The sequence below is a fragment of the Liolophura sinensis genome, chromosome 10 (genome assembly GCF_032854445.1).
Source record: "Liolophura sinensis isolate JHLJ2023 chromosome 10, CUHK_Ljap_v2, whole genome shotgun sequence".
Taxonomy (NCBI): domain Eukaryota; kingdom Metazoa; phylum Mollusca; class Polyplacophora; order Chitonida; family Chitonidae; genus Liolophura; species Liolophura sinensis.
The window spans coordinates 24175730-24189297 of record NC_088304.1 but is presented as its reverse complement, the minus strand read 5'-3'; positions in this window follow the sequence as shown (position 1 = coordinate 24189297).

Here is a 13568-nt window from a genome sequence, read left to right as displayed (position 1 = left end):
AGTTTCAAATTGCCATTTTGGGGCGAATTTAGCAGTGTCATTGTTAACGAGAAACTTCTTCCTGGTTGACGATTCTTATCCGAATATCTTTTTGCTTGCCGGGAATCATACACTCGTCACTCGAACACCTTAGGTTCTTGAGACATAAAATGTAATGTCTATGTCTAGCTTTTATTTTTTCCGGTTTTTTATTTTAGTGTGTACCAAATTAAAGTGATTAGACCAGTCGGGGAGTTTCCTAAGTTTCAAATTGCCATTGATATACACACAAATTCACAGACCTGCTCTAATGATCCGGACACCGAGAATGGTTACAAAATTGTCAGACAGGGACACAACATTTTTAGTCAATCATTAAGTTGAAGGTTTTATACTCACCCAGACAACTCCTTCGACAATGAATAGCCAATGTACATTAATAAGAGGTTCTTAGAATAAAACTCAAGACAGACTTTCCAGTTGTTGGTTGTAGTTCACCAGTATTTATTCCTTGATAGTGTAAGGGATGATTAATTCCTTGGGATACATTTGTGCAATTTGTGAAAGTTTTTTTCCGTAATGATCAAGTTTGTTTAGAAAATCCACCGTATTAAGGTCATTCAAGCGGAGCTTTGCTCGGATAGTAACGCGGTGCTCGACGTTTGGGCTGTTTCATCTATTTTCGACAAAAATGTGATATATATCTTCTTTATGTTTTTTTTCGTTTCTTACATTTTTCAAGAAAGAATCACTTCTAGCTAAGTGATCATTTTTATACGTCTGTCTGTCCGTCCGCCTGTCCCTCAACAATTGGGTTATGTTGCCAATTGCTTTCCACGGGGAGTTTCAATTTTCAGTGGATACACAGACGCCGATGTGTCTCGACACGCATTTATTCATTTCCGCGGGTGCCATGGTAACCAACATAGCAATTTTCCTTAGATACGCTATGTAAATACATATACATATGACATCGTGTTCAGGCTATAACTCCAACTGCTTTCTGGGTAGTGTTTTAATTTTTCGTGGATACATATATACTTAGATGACGATGTGTTGCTACTCACAATTGTTCATTTGTGCGGTTGTCATGGTTACCACATTGCCATTTCCATATATACTAGAAAAATAGGTATGATTTCGTGTGCGGGCTACAACTCCAAGTGTTTTCCGCATGGACTTTTCATTTTTGGTGGACACATTTATCCATTTGCACGGTTGTCATGGTAACCACATACTTATCATCAACACCCATGAAAATGTCCCGCAGCGGTTATGCCCACCAAAATGCTGCTGGTATTATTTGATACATTTCAAACAAATGCATTTGTTAAGACGTATGTTGTGTTCACCTGAGCTTTTGATGTATCTTGAACTCGCACACACAGTATACTGGGTGGATGAATGTATTAGACTTTGTAAAGGGATAACAAATTAACCAACTGAATTTACTAAATGTAGTGTAGCGCGTTCTGATACGGACCAGGTATTCTCTTATTTAGAAATTATTTCGTATTGAAACTTTTTAACACACTACAGTTTGAAGTGTAAACTAAAGAGGAAGTGGCCTATGCGCAGTAAGAGAAAAAACACGTGGGTGGTGTAGTTACGTCTTGCCCTGAACTGAGCGCTCTGATATCACGTTTAATCAAAAATTTTTGAAGTGTTATGTATCTGTTTACTTTCATTCAAACTTTTAAATGGTGCACGGAAATGTTGACATGAAATGATCTGTGTACACAAAAAATAGGATGTGACATAATTAAGCCTAGTCGTGCCATGGGCATTGTGAACCAGGCATGCCAGGGCCCATATTTACCGAGCAGTTTAACACATAAGTTGCAAGTGCCTATACAACACAGAACAGGAAATAGCTCGAATTGCGGTTAGTACAATGTGCTGCAGAAAAAAAATCAGCGTACAAATGTTAAGCTTTCTACATTGTAACAATTTAATTGTAGCTGTGTTTGAATTTTTTGACTTTAGTTTGAAAAAGGTGTTTCAAATCACTGGATTCCTTGTCTATATGGATGAGATGGTTGTAATGAATGCAAAGGCTTGAACCGGAAGGATATCATTAACAACGTGTTCTCTTTTTTTTGTAATAATCATTCATCATTCGCCTAGAACATTAATTGCGTCTATCCAGCATGAATGAAACCTGTTGCCTGCTTCTCTTTGGACGCTTCCGTCCTACTTTCGTACTTTATATATTTTCTTTAGTTTTTTGGTGTTTTGTGGTAAGTGTCGATTTGGGAGTTGTCCTTGGGATTATTAACCTGGAACGTCCTTACTGGTTGACGATTGGTGCACCAGTATTTGTTTGACACATAGACTGATACTTTATTAATATTTGGTGCTTTGTGTTAAATGTCGATTTGGGAATTAGCTTTGCGACTATTGACCTGGTGTATGATTTCCTGTTTCGACGCACAGATTAATACTTTCTTCATTGTTTGGTGCTTTGTGTTAAACGCCATTTTGGGAATTACCCGTGCAATTACTTACCTGGAACGTCCATTTTGGATGATGGCTGGTATTTGATTTCCTATTTTGACGTATAGATATATACTTTTTTAATTCTTAGTTTGTGTTAAACGTCGTTTTGGGAATTACCCGTGCAATTACTGGCCTGGAACGTCCATTTCGGATGACGGCGGTTTTTGATTCCCTATTTTGTCGCATAGACTTTCTTAGTTCTTTGGTGGTTTGTGTTAAACGTCGTTTTGGTAATACGAATGTAATTTTGGACATACAGATTTAAAAGTCTGCAAACAAATCATGCGATCAAATAAATACTATACAAGAACAGAGACATTGCTTATGGATGCCAGCTTCTGTGTGTAATAAGTGTTAACATTCCTAACAAGGGTTTTAAAACAAGTGCCGGCAAAAACATGCAGTGATTATAGTTCCCACCCGATGGGGGTCTACATAAATTCACTTACTGTATTTCTTCAACCTTTTCCCCATATTTGCAAGATGTTTATTTAAGCATATTCTGAAGGCATGTTTCTGCATTGAGTGATAAAATTATACTTTTTGTGCAGCCCTGAAATTGGCCAGTTCCACCAATGTAGTTTTGTCTCCTAAGTGGAAAGGTCTGACAGAATCCTGCGGATGGTCGTGGGTTTCCCCCGGGCTCTGCCCGGTTTCCTTCCACCATAATGCTGGCCGCCGTCGTATAATTCAAATATTCTTTAGTATTGCGTAAAACACTAATCAAATAAATAAATGAATAGTTTCGTCTCCAAATCAAGTTGAAAATGTTCGAGCATTACACTAAAAGTTGCTCTTTCCTATGTGGAAAGGTTGAGGAATTAGGGTAAGTACCTTCTTTCACTGCGGCACCTGCGGATGGTTGTGGGTTTCCCCCGGGCTGTGCCCGGTTTCCACCCACCATAATGCTGGCCACCGTCGTATAAGTGAAATATTCTTGAGTACGGCGTAAAACACCAATCAAATAAAATAAATAAATAAATCTTTCACTGCGGCAGTCATTGTTTAGGCTTGCGTATAGATTTCTGGCTTTATCTGTCTTTCATGTTTTCATCTCTCTTCTTTTGCCTTCATTGTTAACACAGTTTATTGTGCACGTATACAATCCACTGAATGGTTAGTTGCCTCATAATTTTGAATTAAACCCAAATATCGACCTAACATGACATTATCACACGGAGTTACTTCACCATTGCTCCTTGGAAAGAGAACGCCTCATTCTTTTCAGCCAGTATTCCCTTTTATCCAGAACCCTTCTTCAGCCACTGATTGCTCATTATTGACACCTTTCTTCTCTCCTCCCTGCCTGTATATATGTTTCCATATGGTTATGTTGTCATTTTGAATCTTTATCGGCTGTCTTCATTACCCCCCCCCCCCCCCAAGTTCCCCGGGGTAGTTGGGTCAATATTTAGAACTCACACAAGTCCATGAAATTAACAGGAAGCCGAGAAACAACCAAGTGGTCACTTTCTGGAGATACTGAGGACTGACCCAAAGCCCTATTTATTCCTTGCTGTTACTTTTAAATAGCTCATTTTGATACTTCAATAATTATGTACTGGAAATAATTAGAAATATTAAAGTATATATTGGTGTAAAAACACAAATATAAAACCTATGTGTACAGATGTAAACAGAAACACAACACAATGTAAAAATCAATTTTACTGCTTATGTAATAAGTATAGATAAAGCACTGATTTGACGGATTAAGATATCCGTAAGGGATATGAGCGAGAAACCAGTAATTCAGCAACAGTAGTTGTCCTTTCCACTGGCTGGTATCAAATCGGTTTAGACATAGTTGCCCTGTTCCTCGGTAAGCACCCAGCTCCAAAATACCTTCGAAAGATGTCAGATGGAATCTGATGGGTGTGCTTTAAGTGTTCCATGCCCAGGGCAGCGCCTGAGACCAACTGCGAGATACCCATTCAGATAGTTATGCAGAACACATTAAATATAAAGTGCTACAGCATAGATAGTAAAACTAGAGAAGCAACGATATTTTTGGCTTATGATCACCAATAATCATGTGGCCGTTGAAACAGGGACCTATTGCCTGTCGTCAGTTTAGGGGTTTATTCCGATTGTCCACGTAAATACTTGAACAGGGGCAAATTACACGCCTCTTAGCTCAATGCTTTAAGCAAAATTAGGTAAAACAAATATGCAGTGATGTTAATTACAATACTATATGAGACGTCACTGGTCACAGAAACATACTTATTTACTACCAACTAAAATCGATTTTTGTTTCACTTTCAGTCCAATTTGCTGTGGGCCTGTTACTGGTCGACGTGGTTTGTAGCCTTATGATGGTTTCAAATTAGATAGACTCAAATAAAAAAACTACGCATGTTTAAAACTCAGATACAAACATAAATCTTAAAATCATTTAATGAGAGAATAGATCTTCATTCTTGTCTTTTTTCGGCAGAGTCTTATAGTGCAAACCTGTCTTCACGCCCTAAGCCTAAGGCCTGTGATTCGTCATGACAAAGTTTTAAAATCGGTTTAAAAGTTTTTGAATGTATGCATGCAATATCAGTTAAATCTTTAACTGCCTAGAATACACCTTACGTCTAGAATACACCTTAGGCCTACGTCTTTCCAATACGTCTTTTATATACTGTTTTAGTTTTTGGTGGTTTGTGTCATACGCCGTTTCGGGAATTGGTCTTGCGATTATTGACCAGGAAAGTCCATGGAAGTAGTTCAATCTTACGTCTATATTTAGTATTACCAACAATATTTTTCAGTCAGTCCTTTCTTTCACGGTAGTCTTTGATTACAAAAGACTTTGGCTCTTTTCACGACCACGGATACGGATGGGAAGAATACTGAAGAATATTTTCTTTCCCCCTCCCCCCTCCACCAGGAAATGGAAAAAGAATCACCATTACCAAACCTCATCACTACGTTTCAGTTTTCTACACAACGATTTTATTAATCTGAATAAATTTAAGAAGATGACTCCAAGCAAAGAAGAATTAATTTATCTCCACTTAACTATTACGAAATACATAGCCATCCATGCATAAAAGATTTTAATTGGGTCAGTGTATTTTGATGCATTATGATTCAGCGATGACATAGCAAAAAAAAGCAGAAATAAAAAAAATCCCGTGCAAACTTTGCAGTGTAAATAATTTTCGTATCTAAAAGCATATACTGCAAATATTCAGAGCACATGACATGTATCTATAAAAACTCACGCATTAATGTGCGACCGACTTGCTGTTTTTATTTGAACACAGACGTCTTATCCATAAACGTATTACATGTATATGGTGGGACTATACGCGCATACGTTTTTTGTTAAAACATAGGCTGGCATCATGTTTATAACATTGACGTTTTCAGTAAATCATTTCAACATTTTCTCCAAGACATTGGTGTTTTATAGAAAACATGTGACATGTCTACTAGAGTGGTCAAATAGCCGTTTGTATTTTAATATGTATATGCCCATAAGTTTTGGCTGTGTACTTGATTATATCTGTTACAACAGAGCTTAGTATACCTTCCTTCTCACCCCATGCATTGCCTTATGGTAGGTCCCCAGAGCCGCTCCTTCTAAACTGCAGATATATAATTTGATGTCACCTGAATCGATTCCGGCCATTTAAAATGTCGAAATCGAACATTGGTCTTTCTAAACTATAAGAGTTTTAATACATGTGCTTTGGTGTTTGATTTCCCATAAATAATATTTCTCATATACTTTTCATTAAAAGATAAAAAGTAATTAAAAAAACTGACACAAGCAATGCCTTAATACACTTTTTGTAATAAGCATTTATTATAAATTTGAAATCTGTAAGAAAGAAAACACACGATAAAATATTTAGAAATCCCGTTTAGTGTCTAAATGCAATTCTCTTATTCTCGAAATAGACACCTTGCCTTGAGTCAGTTTTACTGAGTGAGCTTAAATTAGGTTGCATTGGAAATAATCAATGCAGACAGGTGAAACGGATGTGTTCACGAGTGTAAATTTTGCTGTATTTCTCATAATTTATGAGCGCCCTACATTGAATATTTACCCACAGGCTTTAATACTTGTGTGAGTAAAGTTCACATTATCACATCGTGACTGGACTATTTTGTTTGCTCTGTAAATGTAATTAAGAAAGTTCTCTACACAGTTGAAGCCCTGCGTGATATTCTTTCTTCTGACCACATCTCATTATGTATTTGTAATCGGTCGGATGCACTACCTCTATGAAACTGTTCAGCATCCCGTGACGAGAGGGGTTTCTTTTGCTGAGTATGCCGTAAAACACCAATCAAATAAACATTTACTTTGCTAAAATTGAAAAACGTTACAGTTTTAGGCTTTCGAAAATAACGAGAAGAAAAATTTACTGCGGATACATTTTCATCCCTGTTATAAATTTACGCGCGTCAATTTTCACTTATTGTGTCTTTCATTCTTTCATTGTATGCGTTGTCAGGAGAACTTGCAACTGAAGAATCTAGGACACTGCCTGATAATTAGCGGTAAGCGTGCTAGCAGAATGGCCCAGAAGCCCCTTATCAGTCGATCGCTGTGAATTCGGCTCCAGCTCATGCTGGCTTCCTGTCTGAAATTGTCTGGGATTTTCCCCAGGCTCTCCCCCCACCCCAACCATAAAGCTTGTCGCCGTAGTATAAGTGAAATATATTCTTCAGTATGGCGTAAATCAGCAATCAAATAAATAATGTCTTACTTATGTTTTACATCATTGTCATTCTGATCGTTGATCTGGGATCGTCAGGGATTTCCCCGAACACGAGATAGGGTGAATTAGACCAATCTTTTGGCTGTATTTTTTTTTCTCTTAACCTAACAGTTTTTTTTTTGTTACATAACATTAATTTGATATTCTGTTAGATAATCTTGTTTACAATGCAGGTTATTCGGGAAACACAGAAATGTCTGTCTCGTGATTCTAAAAGGTTACCATGCCATGTCAGCAGCTTAAGGCAAAGTTGGTCTCCAAGCAATCTGCCAGATGATTAGCTCTTTATTAATTTGATTGGTGTTTCACGCCATACGCCACATTTTAACGATAGCTGTCAGCTTGGTGGGTGAAAGAAATCCGAGGGCACGGAGTAAACCACCAACCTTTGGCAAGTTACCGCGACGTTTTTGGCAAGTTGCCGCAACGTTTTTGGCACATTACCGTGATGTTTTTGGCAAGTAACCGTGACGTTTTTGGCACATTACCGTGATGTTTTTGGCAAGTTACCTTGACGTTTTTGGCAAGTTATCATGAAGATCATTCCCACATGTGATCAGCAGATATGTGCACGATATTCGTGGAAGAGACGTCGACTTTAAACTAACGTAAAACTGCAAACGATCACACGAGTGTCGTTGACCGCTTATTATCCAAAAGGCTCAACAAACAGGGTGCATGGGGATCTGCAAATTCCCTGTTCAAAACTGGATTTAAATCCGCTCGTCATGTGTCACAGAGATTAAAAGCTAAGCACCTCTACCATCTACACAACGGTCCTCTCTTCATCAATCAATCAGTCAATCAATCACCAGGCTTAGTTGTAAGGTTAAACCTTTCTTAACAATGCGTCAAGATAAATCATCGTCATTAACCATCACCCTCGGGTTCAGACCGCTTTCCTCCCACCATCATGCTGGTCGCCGTCGAATAAGTGAAATATTCCCGAGTACGGCGTAAAACACTAATCAAGTAAATAAATAAATTAACCATCATCTGGCATCCTCATATTTCTCAACATCACGATTATCAAACATCATACATCGTGTTGAATAAGACCGGTAAGTTTCACATATACCTATATACAGTTGTAATCAAGCACAACTGAGATTCGTGCTTTAATGAAAGAAACTCAGTACGTATATAGTATGTTACATGATCTGGATACTCGTCAAATTTATGCGTCCAGGGCGTCATTCTATTCTAATTTGTTACTTTGTTTGCTTTCTTAGTTCTTTGGCGGTTTGTGTTGAGTGTTGCTGTTGAAACTTAACGTCCAAGAAATACTGGTATTCAAGGTGCTGTTTTTGTTTGCCAAGAAGCATATACATCCATTTCAAACTTGGGTCTTACATAAAACGTAATGTCGATCTCTAGCCTTCATTTTCTCACTTGGTGCACTATGGTGCACAGATCAGGAATTCCTGAAAATTCGTTCTAATGCTTACTTTATATACTGTTTTATATACTGTTTTTTGGGTGATTTGTGTTGTACGTCGTTTTGGGAATTGGCCTTGCGGTTACCGACCGGGAACGTCCTTATTGGTTGATAGCTGCTGTACGAATGTCTATTTCCACGCATAAATTCTATACGCTACAGAACACAATGCACAGTTTATGTTTAATAGCAATCAAACACTACTGATGACTTAATATCTTGGTAATGGTAATGCCTTTCGCACTTTTTTCACCGGTTACGGGGGATATTTTTGAGCTATCACACTGTTGACGATGATCTGGTTGCATGTCTTGAATTATATTTTACACAAATGTTAAGTTATGCAACCCCAGTGGAGATTTGTGCTCCGTTACGTGTTCAACTTGATGCTTCAGGGTTCATTCAGATACGCCTAATATTGCTATTAAAGTCAAGCAGAGTTTTTTTAGAGAAAAACTAAAAGAATTTTAATATAAAGAGCATTCGTTTGACAACATATTTAGACAAGAGCTCAGGTGAACACAACACACGTCCCAACAAATCCATTTGTTTAAAATGTATAAAAAAAATGCCAGCAGCATTGTGGTGAACATAATTCCTGAGGAGAATCTTTACGGGTGTTGATGATAGATATGTGGTTACCATGAAAACCGCACAAGTGGACAAATGTGTCCATCACAAATGAAAACTTTATGTAGAAAACAGTTATAGCCCAGAGACGAAATCGTATGTATCTATATAGTATATATAAGGAATATGGCTATCTGGTTACCATGACACCCGTGGAAATGAACAAATGTATCGCTACACATCGTCATCTGCGTATCTATGTATCCATCAAAAATTAAAACTGTTTTTCAAAGCTGTTGGAGTTATATATACATAGTTGTATATGTATATAATGTATATACACTGTAAGATGTATATATATATATATATATATATATATATATATATATATATATATATATATATATATATATATATATATATATATATATATATATATATATATATATATATATACACTGTAACCGCTCAAATAGACAAATGTAAAAATCCACCAAAAGTCTACACAGAAAATAGTTGGAGCTATAGCCCGGACACGAATACGGATGGACGGACAGACAGACAGGCTGACAACATCGCCATAACATAATACGCTCCGCCTACTAGCGGGGACGTATAAAAATATAAAGATATCATGTTTTTTAGTCTTTAAAGAAGTCACATGTTCCAAATGTGCTAAAAATATACCAGGAATTAAACCAGGTATAAAAGCTGTGCAAGTGCCGATCCAAAGTCAGACAGCTTGAGAATCTCGGTGTGTCAACCACAAACAGGACAAAGGAGAATCACCAAGCCTACTAAGGTGAGTTTTGTGTCTTGGTATGATGTTATCTGCAGAAACAGGCCGTTTTAACTTATACAGTGGTCAGTTTTATGGTTGGAGGACATCCGAGTGCTTAAGCAAAACCTCTTGACCTTGTGCGCGTTACTGACGAACATTCCTGTACGATACAATGGCGGTTAGTTGTATAAGTGAATGGTTTATTTTACTTATCTGTTTGTTTGTTCCTTAGCGCCATCCTTTTTTTATAGTATTATAGAACCCGGTGTAAACCACACACCTTTGGCAAGTTACTGACGAACTGTTTTCAACCAGCATCGTCAAACAGTTATTATCACTATGACCCCACGTTAGGATGCAGATCTTTAAATGTTTAGCCCAAAAATACATCGCCGAATAGTACCGCTTTTAGATTATCGCAATTTGTTTCTTGTATTCAGAAATTTTTTTTTAAATCCTTCATATGGATATGTGTTCCACAAAATCTTTTTTATGAAAAACAAAATAATATTTTAACTACGTGATGGTGGACATAATTTATCGTTATCAAGCATATAAGCAACCACACCTTAACGTCGTTTATGCCCTTAGAAGAGCTTTTACTCCTTACAGCGCATGCATCGCTCTCTACGTTCACTTTACATCACTATTACCACAAGACAAGCTGAACATTTGGAGCCTATGAGACGCATATGGGCTCGTCAGGGCTTAGCCTCATCACTGGTTTCCTTGCGCCGACCTATTATCAGCATTCATCAATCAAACTGTATCAGGTGATCGTTAGAGTCCTATTTAACATAAATGTAGACAGAGATTGCAAGTGCATGAAGTATCAACTGAAACAAAAGTTGAGACAGAGATATTGTATTTTCTGACATCACGACTTTCTGACATGCACAGTACATAACAGACCATGTTTGTTTTCTTGAATTGTAGCCAATCATGAATAAGGCTATTTTTGGCGCGGCACTGTTGGCCCTTCTGATTTGTCACTTGGTGATGGTCACTATGGCGGGGGACGAGTTAGAAGAGGAAAATGCCCTTCACGCTCTCGTTAAAAGAGGTTTGTAAACTGTGATGATTTTAATGAACCTCAAAACTTACTGATTAAAAATCTAGTGTATTAAGAATACTCTATAAAACAACTTATCTCTTAAGTTCTTAAATTTGGCAGCAAGTAAATAAGCGTCGAAACAGACAATCTTATACCAGCCGGGAACCAATCAGGACATTCAAGGTCAATAATCGAAAAGTCAACACCCAAAAGGACATATGTCACTCTTTTAGACAAATATGGGCCGAGCGTTCTCGATCTCTGACACGGTTTTTAAGAAAATCTTAGGATACGTTTTTATTAATTTTTTTTTGTTTTGTTTTTTGTTTTTGTTTTGTTTTGCTTTTGTGTCTCATTTCGAGTCTCCCCGCAGGTGGATTTTTAAACAAAACTATAGCTGGCATCCTCTGAGGGGAGAGAATGGCAGAACAGTATGAGTGATGGCAGAACTTACAACAGACTAGACTTCCGTTGTTCTTACAATGTTGTAAACACAGCCACAAAGGAGACTTTACTTCAACAGATGAATATTTTTTTCAATTGCCGTTTCAGCTGGTGGCTACGGAAAACATTATTATGGGAAGAATTATGGCTACAGGAGGTATGGCTACTACAGAAAGTACAGGCCATACTACCAAAAGAAGCCGACTTACTATTATCGCAAAGGACACAGTGGATACTACAACGGCCGCTATGATCCGTATTAACAAAGCCAGTATTAACAAAAGAATTAAATGTACCAGATCCACATCAATATTCCGCGACGCATCTAATCTTTTAGTTTCTCCGTTATAGTCATCAGCTGACAATTTCCTAACTCTGTTTTGTAAGACGCTATGCGTAGTTGTTTTGACAATTTTACGTGATATAAATCTTCTAAGCATTGTTTATTGTATGAGCATTTTTGTGTGCATTTTGTGTTTCTTTCTTAGATCATATATCCTAGAGCATATATATCTTCTATGTATATCGCTAGTATGCATGATATAAATGACGAAAAACTCTGCCATTCGTAAACATCACGATGATTTCCAGTCTCATCATGCAATAGACATTTCCAAAGAGTCAATCAAGAACAGGCAATTGGCCAATCATAGACATTATTGTTGCAAATAGGTCAAATGGATGTCCCACAACTTGGTTACAAATGTTCAGTCCATCTGTGACATCATGACGTCACGACTGCTCTCACTGGGAATGGAATGAAAAGTAACGTTGACACGGGAACGGGTGGTGGGACATCGAACTTGTTGTATCCATCAGTTAAAAGATTATTACGCTGCCTCATTATTAACATATACATTGCAGATGGAAAGATTTTACATATTTTTTTTTTAATTGGTGTTTTACGCCGCACTCAAGAATATTTCACTTATGCGATGGTGGCCAGCATTATGGTGGGAGGAAAACCGGGCGAAGCCGGGGGAAACGCACGACCATCTAGAAGTTGTGGCACACCTTCCAACGTACTGCCGGAGGGGAAGCCAGCATAAACTGGACTTGAACTCACAGACTCAAAGACTCTAAGGGCAAATGCCTTTTATTTCTGATAAATATATTTTTTATCTGTTTATTTGATCGGTGTTTTGTTCCATTCGCAAGCACATTTCACTTATAACACGGCGTTCCTCAAACATTATAGTCTGAAGGAACCGGGCAGTGCAAAGGGCAAACCCAGGACCATGTGTCCTTCCTCAAACAGAGGAGTGTAATTGTACGCCAAAAGTGATGACAACACAACATTTTGAGTAGTTCTAGACCTGTGACGTCAAACAAGTTAAAATTAACATCATTGACTTTTTTTTACCTAATTCTGATTAACCCGTGGTGTTAGGGGACGTGTTAATTGCTACTATTTATGCATTTACATGAACAGTTAGAATAAAACCCTGACTGAGGTAAACTGACAAGAGGCCGTGCTTCACCGGTTATGTGTGACCATTTGCCAGCTATCACACTGTCTTCGCTGCTCTGATCTTACTCTCTATACAGTACGTCTTTAGTTATACCTGTACCTTCCCGTCACACCGATATACCCCAACACTACTGGATTCCAAAGTTCGCATTATTGCGGGATCTAGAAGCTGTCGTACCAGCTCTCGTATCTACTTTCTTAACGAAGGCACAAGAAGAAGAAGAGTCATTTTGGAAAAAGTACTGTTGTGCAATCGAAAAAAAAATTCAGGCAATAACTTCATGCAGATCCATAAAAACTCAAAACGTCTGACTGAACAACTGGGCGCTCTAACACACATATCGTATAAGAACATATCTACTTTGGATTTCTCTACTCTCTATACTACAATACCTCACACAAATTTAATTGATAGAATTTAATCACTAATTAATAAATCTGGTCGCCGATACAATAACGTCAAAGGCAACAAGCTTTCTTTTGTTCCACTACATACTCAAGGGATGTTTGGTTGTTCATCGAGTTGGCTGAGTTTCTTATTCAGATTCAGATTTTTATTCACCACCAGTAAAGTACATAACATTCAATATTGTATGACAATGTGA